This window comes from Octopus bimaculoides, chromosome 19 (assembly GCF_001194135.2).
Source record: "Octopus bimaculoides isolate UCB-OBI-ISO-001 chromosome 19, ASM119413v2, whole genome shotgun sequence".
In the NCBI taxonomy this organism is placed as follows: domain Eukaryota; kingdom Metazoa; phylum Mollusca; class Cephalopoda; order Octopoda; family Octopodidae; genus Octopus; species Octopus bimaculoides.
In genome coordinates this window covers 48,721,046-48,728,200 of record NC_068999.1, presented here as the reverse complement: position 1 = coordinate 48,728,200, position 7,155 = coordinate 48,721,046, and the positions used below count along the sequence as shown (strand labels likewise).

Sequence of the window (7,155 nt, the reverse complement as noted above, 5' to 3'; positions counted from 1 at the left end):
TGGAATTCTTTATGTTGACTTCTACAAAGGAGAAGATTATCTGAATTATGACTCAATGTACAAGAAAAATCATTGTTGACCTTTTCCTTGTAAAAGTGGTATGTGTATGTGTGTGTGTGTGTATATATATATATATATATATAAACATACACACACATATCAGCATCATCATTATCCTCATCATAACCTTGTTCCATGCTGGCATAAGTTGTATAGTTTGGCATAATCGAACAGGTCCACACAGTCTGTGAAGCCATCTATACATCCAGCTAGCTATCCCTATGTATGTATGTATGTTATTATTATTACTCTTTTACTTGTTTCAGTCTTTTGACTGTGGCCATGCTGGAGCACCGCCTTTAGTTGAGCAAATCGATCCCAGGACCTAATCTTTGGAAGCCTAGTACTTATTCTATCGGTCTCTTTTGCCGAACCACTAAGTAACGGGGACGTAAACACACCGGCATCGGTTGTCAAGCGATGTTGGAGGGACAAACACACACACATATATATATACATATATATATACATATAAACGATGGGCTTCTTTCAGTTTCCGTCTACCAAATCCACAGCTTTGGTCGGCCCTAGGCTATAGTAGAAGACACTTGCCCAAGGTGCCACGCAGTGTGACTGAACCCAGAACCATGTGGCTGGTAAGCAAGCTACTTACCATACAGCCACTCCTGCACCTATTCAATATTATTTCAAGATTTCTTGCCAATAGAGAAAGTGTCAGCTTCTAACCTCGATCCAAGGATCTTTCATTGGAATCTCAACATCAACAACAGAGTATTTTTGTATGTATGTATATGTGCAGAGTTGCATGTTTTGTTTTCATGTATGTCATCTTATGCATATACTTGCATATACAGACATGCTCATATACATTTAATGATAAACTTCTGGAAAGTTTTACAGATTTTTACAGTTCCAGCAATGGACTGAATCTGTAGTCTTCGAATCAGCTTTCTCCTTTCTGGCTTTGAGAAGCCTAATTTCTCAAGATTGGTATTTAGGTAGTGTGTTATATATCCCAGTGCCTCAGTAATTACAAGTATAAACCTGAATTAGTAATCTGGATAGGGTAACTGTAGATTTCTCAATAGTCTAGCATAGGTATTCTCTTTTCCACTGATCTTCAGCTTTATGTTAACACATCCACTGGACAGCTAATTTCCACAACTGTACACAATTTCTCTTCTCTATCCCAAATCATTATATCAGGTCAGGTGTGCATATATTTTATTGAGGTTTTCACTGGGACATTCCACCAGTACTCCTTTTTATTATGAGTGGCTATAGCTTCTACCAGAATGTGGGTCCTTATTTCTTTGTCCTTGGGGTTATCCTTGTTTCTTATAAGTTTCTTTTTAGATAGGGGCGATTCATAGGTAGAGTCTGTGTCATTGGCTCTTGTTGCTGGATTATTTTTAAGGAGAGTGCCTTGTGCATGAATATCATTCACAGTTTTATCTGTAGTGGTGAAAACAGTTCATTCAAAACCTATACCAATATGGATTTTAACAATTTCTCCAGCAAGATTTGGCAACTTTGTCCTTATAATTTCATTTTACATTTTGCTGCAAACCTTTCCTTCAGCAGTTCTATATTTAAGAGATGGGGAATTATGTACATTATTTACATTATCTACATTATTTACATTTGACAGATATTTGTCCTCATCTTGTTTGTTGTTAACACGTTTTGGCTGATATACCCTCCAGCCTACATCAGGTGTCTTGGGGAAATTTTGAACCAGGGTTCTCATTCCTAAGGTATTTTACAATGTTATCATCATCATCATCATCATCATTGTTATTATTATTCAGGTCACTGCTTGGAATCGAACTTGGAATCTTGGGGTTAGTAGCCTGCGCTCTTAATCACTATGGACATATGGCATAGTGGTTAAGAGTGTGGGAAGTAAGTGGGTGTTGACTACAGGAAGGGCATCCAGCCGTAGAAAATCTGCCTCAACAAATTCTGTCTGACCCATACAAACATGGAAAAATGGACATTAAATTATAATGATGATGATGATGAATGCCAAAATACATAAGGAGCTGAGACAGAGGAAGATTTGTTACCTGGGTATTCAACAATAATAATAAAGCAGCCTGTCGTGGTTATGCTGTGGATTTTTTTTTAAGTCTCCCATGCTGACAATTTTTGAAAAGAATGAAACAGCATTATATATATATATGACTATGGTGGGTTGGCAGAATCGTTAGCATGCTGGTCAAAATGCTTAGCGGTATTGAACGTTCTGAGTTCAAATTCCGCCGAGGTCAACTTTACCTTTCATCCTTTCAGGGTTGATTAAATAAGTACCAGTTATGCACTGGGGTCGATGTAATCAACTTAATCCCTTTCTCTGTCCTTGTTTGTCTTTTGTTTAGCCCCATCCCTGTGGGCAATAAAGAAATATATATATGATTACACTGACTAGAAATTTTATGAACATCATAAACATATGTAAACAAAACCAAACAAACAAAATTAAATATGTAAATTCTATGCATTTTTTTTCTAATAATTCCTTAATTTCAATTTCATATTTCTAATCCCACCTCATATTATGAAAGGATTATCTCCCTTGTACTATCTGCAGTCACTAGAGGAGCCATGTGTTGAGATATTTTGGCTGTATTGAAATTATGAATGAATATTTAATTGCTAAAAGCTATCAAGAAGTTATTTTTGACATGGACTTACTCCTCTAATTCAGTGACATGTTTCCACATAATTCAGCTGAAGCGAATTTTCACCAACATGGTTCCCCACACAATAAAATCTAGTGTAGGATGATTGAAAGACCATATGGCGAAGATTCAAGTGACTTATAATAGTTTTGAAACTGAGCAACAAAACTCTTCTCTTTTAACCTTTCAGGATTCAGATTCCTCTGCCAAATGCAATACTTATTGATCACATATTATCTTGTGACTTTGAGATTTCTAAGATGTGATTGTATATTTTTAGCATGACATTGTAGAGTAGATTTAAGAAGCCAGGTCTGGTCAGTTTAAATACTAAAGGGTTAATGGAAGAAATCATGTTTATACTAGTCAGGCTGGTGTTCTTATCTTGATTGTTATTTTCACTACATTTCAGCTGTTATACTCTCCAGCCTTCTTCAGATGTCTTGTGGTGTTGAACTCAGATGTTGAATTGGAGTTTCAAACCTAACACTTTATTTGATCTACAGGAGTACGCTGTTCTGATTTCACTCTCTGTATTTCATGACATTTTTTTTTACTTCATTTGATTTTTTTGTGAATTACCTTAGTGCCTTGCCTGGGATTGAACTCAGAACCTCTAAATGATTGCGCTGCATTAACCAACATTCTCATCTACTAAGCTATGTCCATAGAAATATAGAATTGTATCCTCAATCAAAAGGATTTGTAGAATGTTGTCTCTTCTACCCCAACAAGAATTGTAATTCAAAGTGCTGGCCTTGTCGCATTCTTTGTCATGCTGAATCTCTCTGAAAACTACATTAAGGGTATATGTGCCTGTGGAGTCCTCAGCCGCTTGCATGTAAATAATAAAATATTTTTCAAGATCCTTTTAATTACAAAAATAAATATGAGTAAGGAAGAGATATGAAGTCAACTATTCAAGAATGTTTCTACAACTCTGGACCCTCGTATATTTACACAACACAAACACATACATACATACATACATATAGGTTTACTATTAATACCGATACAAATGTACATAGATTTATGTGTTTCTTTGTTGTTTAATTTGAATGTTAGTGTTTAATCTTGCCTATATTTAGATTGGCTTACATGAATATATTATGCATTATTATAGAGCTAGATGCCTACTGTTGCTAACTATTGCCTGTTTTTCATGTCATGAATCTATTATATCATACATTATATATATATGTTATATATATATATATATATATATATATATATATTTCATATTTAATGCACAATATATGGATTTATCTAATCTGAAGGTAATCACAAAAAAAGCTCCTTCAGTGGACCAGGCTACAAATCCCATAGCAAACCAACACAGAGAAGTGTAATGTAGAATCTTAAGCAGTTGATATCCAGTTAATCCAATCAGTGAAGATTATTTCACGAGAAGTATATAGAATATAAAGACAAAGTCAGGAGAATGTATTTATTTCACCAGTTGACATCCAAAACCCAACCAATCGCAGCCTTCAAATAAGGTAACATGTGTTTTCTACCCTGCTTTGAGCCTACAACTTCTTATAAAACCCTAGCTTCTCCTTGTCTCGATGTCTTTCGGTTCCAGACCCTTAGGGTCTAGCCATTGACCACACAAGACACTGCCAGTTCCAGCGACAACACAACAGCAGCCACGGGGAGACTCACCAACTTCGTCCAACATCATATGGTGACCTCCATCTCTGTCACCATCATTCATCCTAACGCCAACATCTCTCTACGTACACACCTCAACAAGCAACTTGCCCTGGTTACAACACTCCACTGTTCATGAATTACTTCACCATAGATCAACAGCGAATATACAACCTGCGAGAACTCCTATACCAAGTAACCCAGGCAGCAGCATCACAGCCACAACTTCACATACGACATGTACCATAACCGGCTCTGCCTCATCGCCGCTACTTGATACAGTATTACAACTATCGTGTACAATTGACTACAAACTGTTATTTATCATTCTTGTGCCTATAAACTTACTCCTCACTTTGATGGCTATAGACGCTTTCACTGTCTCTTCTTCATCGCCATCCTTATATGTTCTTAACATACATATTATGCCCACATATGCATACATCTTGTTCTTGTGATGGCCTGTCTGTTATTCTGTATATATGATGCACACACAATCACACGTTACCAATATCAATAAATCTTCTCTTAAACATTCTACCCTGTTGTGTCTCTTATTTCCCTCTGGCACATATATGCATTGTACTATTTATATTCATTGCATTGACCGTGTGATGTGCTAAGGAGCCATTCTCATCACCTCGCTTCACATGGACGTTACAGATTGGTGACCTGTTCCAGCTCCTTGAAACTACAAAACAATTATAATGGGAGAAGGAGATACTCCACAGGTATCATAAAACCTTCCATTCCACTATACCTTGTTCCTCTTTTTCCATTTTTATTATAGGAATTTAGATAAACAGATATGTATACACCAACATTAGCATGTACACACAGACAGAGGAACAAGAACACACGCACGTATAACCCATTAGCTTTCTCCTCCTCCCATTTCGTCAACTGACAGTTGACAAGTCAACGTGCTTTTTACGGAAAGAGTCGATTTCAATGTTTTGCTTTTTCGAGTCAAATCGAAAGAACACCATGGTAATAATTATTGTTCATGCTTTTCTCAAGGATATCAGCGTCATGATGGTTATCATCCGGAATTGAAACCTGATCATGGATTCGATAGGCAGGAGTGAAAAAACCATAAGGCCTGATCAATGTCTACTGATTATTATTACAATTGTAATAGTAGTAGTGGACAGAAAGGCTATTTACGGAAGTTAAACCATATATTAAATTATTTATATGTATAATTACAACTAACAACAGTTATTGCTATATTTTAGTTTAATTTTCAAATCTCTTTCTCTATATATTTGCTTATAATTCACTTTCTTATTAAACAACGGTAAAGAAAAGCATGCATTTATTTTCAATAGCTGACCACAATTATAACCGTAAGCTCCAGTGTATACTAGGTTAACGTCGTTTAATCCTTGGTCAAAAGCAATTAAGCTTTCTTCATATTAAACGAAAATGACGCTATTGTCTTGACCAAGCATTATATCTGATATAGAAATAACTACAGCAATCAACGTCAAGGCTGGAACTAAATTACATTTGTCTTCTAATCAAGAACTACTCCCTTTATCCATTAAGAATATCTCCATGTGTTATAGTAAGTCCCTTGTATTATTATAGGCCCATATCTCTATTATCGAAACAGACAATGATCATCATCATCATTGTATTATTAATAACGATAATTATAATTATGAAATCATTATTCGTCTATAAAAATATAATTAACAGGTTTTTAATTTAACATTTTGATTAATCTAAAATTCAATAAGAAAAACAAATACAAATAATTGTATTTATCAAATGAGAGTTATAGTGAATGATGTCTTTTTTTCTTTTACATTAATGTGAATAGCTTATGGTACACTCAATATAAATATCTATTAGATAATATGTAATTACTACGAACGAGAGCCTTTTAAAAAGCTACTATATAACGTGTCATACCATCAACGTAGGGAGGGCTACACCTACCCACTACTGTGATTTAGATGAAATTGCTTACACACACATTAAATTTCCTTTAGTTTTTTAAACACGCGCTATTAAAATTTAATAGTGCTGAAAAATACAATCAACAAGAATAAAATTACAGCTGCTGCAAAACTTAAAATTTTCTTATCAAATTAATTCATAAAATTTTTTTTCCATTGATTTTATTTTTTCACTCTTGTTATAATTCTAGTTTCGAAACTTTTCACATTTCAAATATACGATGAGGCAGAAACAATTTTTCACTTATTTTCTCTAGTAACATCGTTTTCAGTCACCTCAAGGATTTTGGGGACTTATATACACGAATCGTCATTGTCAACTCATATATACGAACCATCATTGTCAACCGTTTGGAAAAGAAGTACAAATAATTTCACAAAAAAACCCCAAAAAACTCAATTTCATACAAAATGTTATCAAATATAATTGCCAAACAGTATTTAGCTGAAAAGCATTTCGCAATTGCAATTGTTTTCATCCTCTATTCTAACGAATAAAGATCAGTAATTAATTTATCTCCTTCGAAGCCATAGCATTTATTGATTTTTTTTGATCGTTTTTATTTTCATATTGTTGTTGCTTTTCTTTATTAGCAACATGCTTTATATATTTCACTCATTCCTTTATTTATCTTTCAAATTTTACTCTCGTCCCCCCCCCCTTTTTAGTAATAAATCTTATTATCGGGAATATCAATTGTAAGATAATAATTAGTAATTATAATAATTTATTTGTTATTTATCATAATTTGTAACACTCGAATCACTGGCCAAATACATTTGTAGCGAGTGCATCTTCTTATTTAGTCGGAAAAAAAAATATATACATA

At 34.4% G+C, this 7,155-nt stretch overlaps 1 protein-coding gene across 4 annotated transcripts in view; it reads left to right on the top strand.

Annotated features, from left to right (window-relative positions):
- LOC106878111 (uncharacterized) overlaps window positions 1-7,155 on the top strand; it is a 31,878-nt gene that overhangs the window by 468 nt on the left and 24,255 nt on the right. Inside the window, exon 1 of one of the 4 annotated variants that reach the window (XM_014927221.2) lies at window positions 4,971-5,089. The exons of 1 other annotated variant lie outside the window; for it this stretch is intronic. The gene's annotated coding sequence lies outside the window, so the exon portion shown is untranslated. Of the gene's footprint in view, window positions 1-4,970; window positions 5,090-5,179; window positions 5,349-5,403; window positions 5,929-7,155 lie in introns of those variants that run through there. 2 more of the 4 variants (XM_052974894.1, XM_052974895.1) reach the window with 2 other exon arrangements.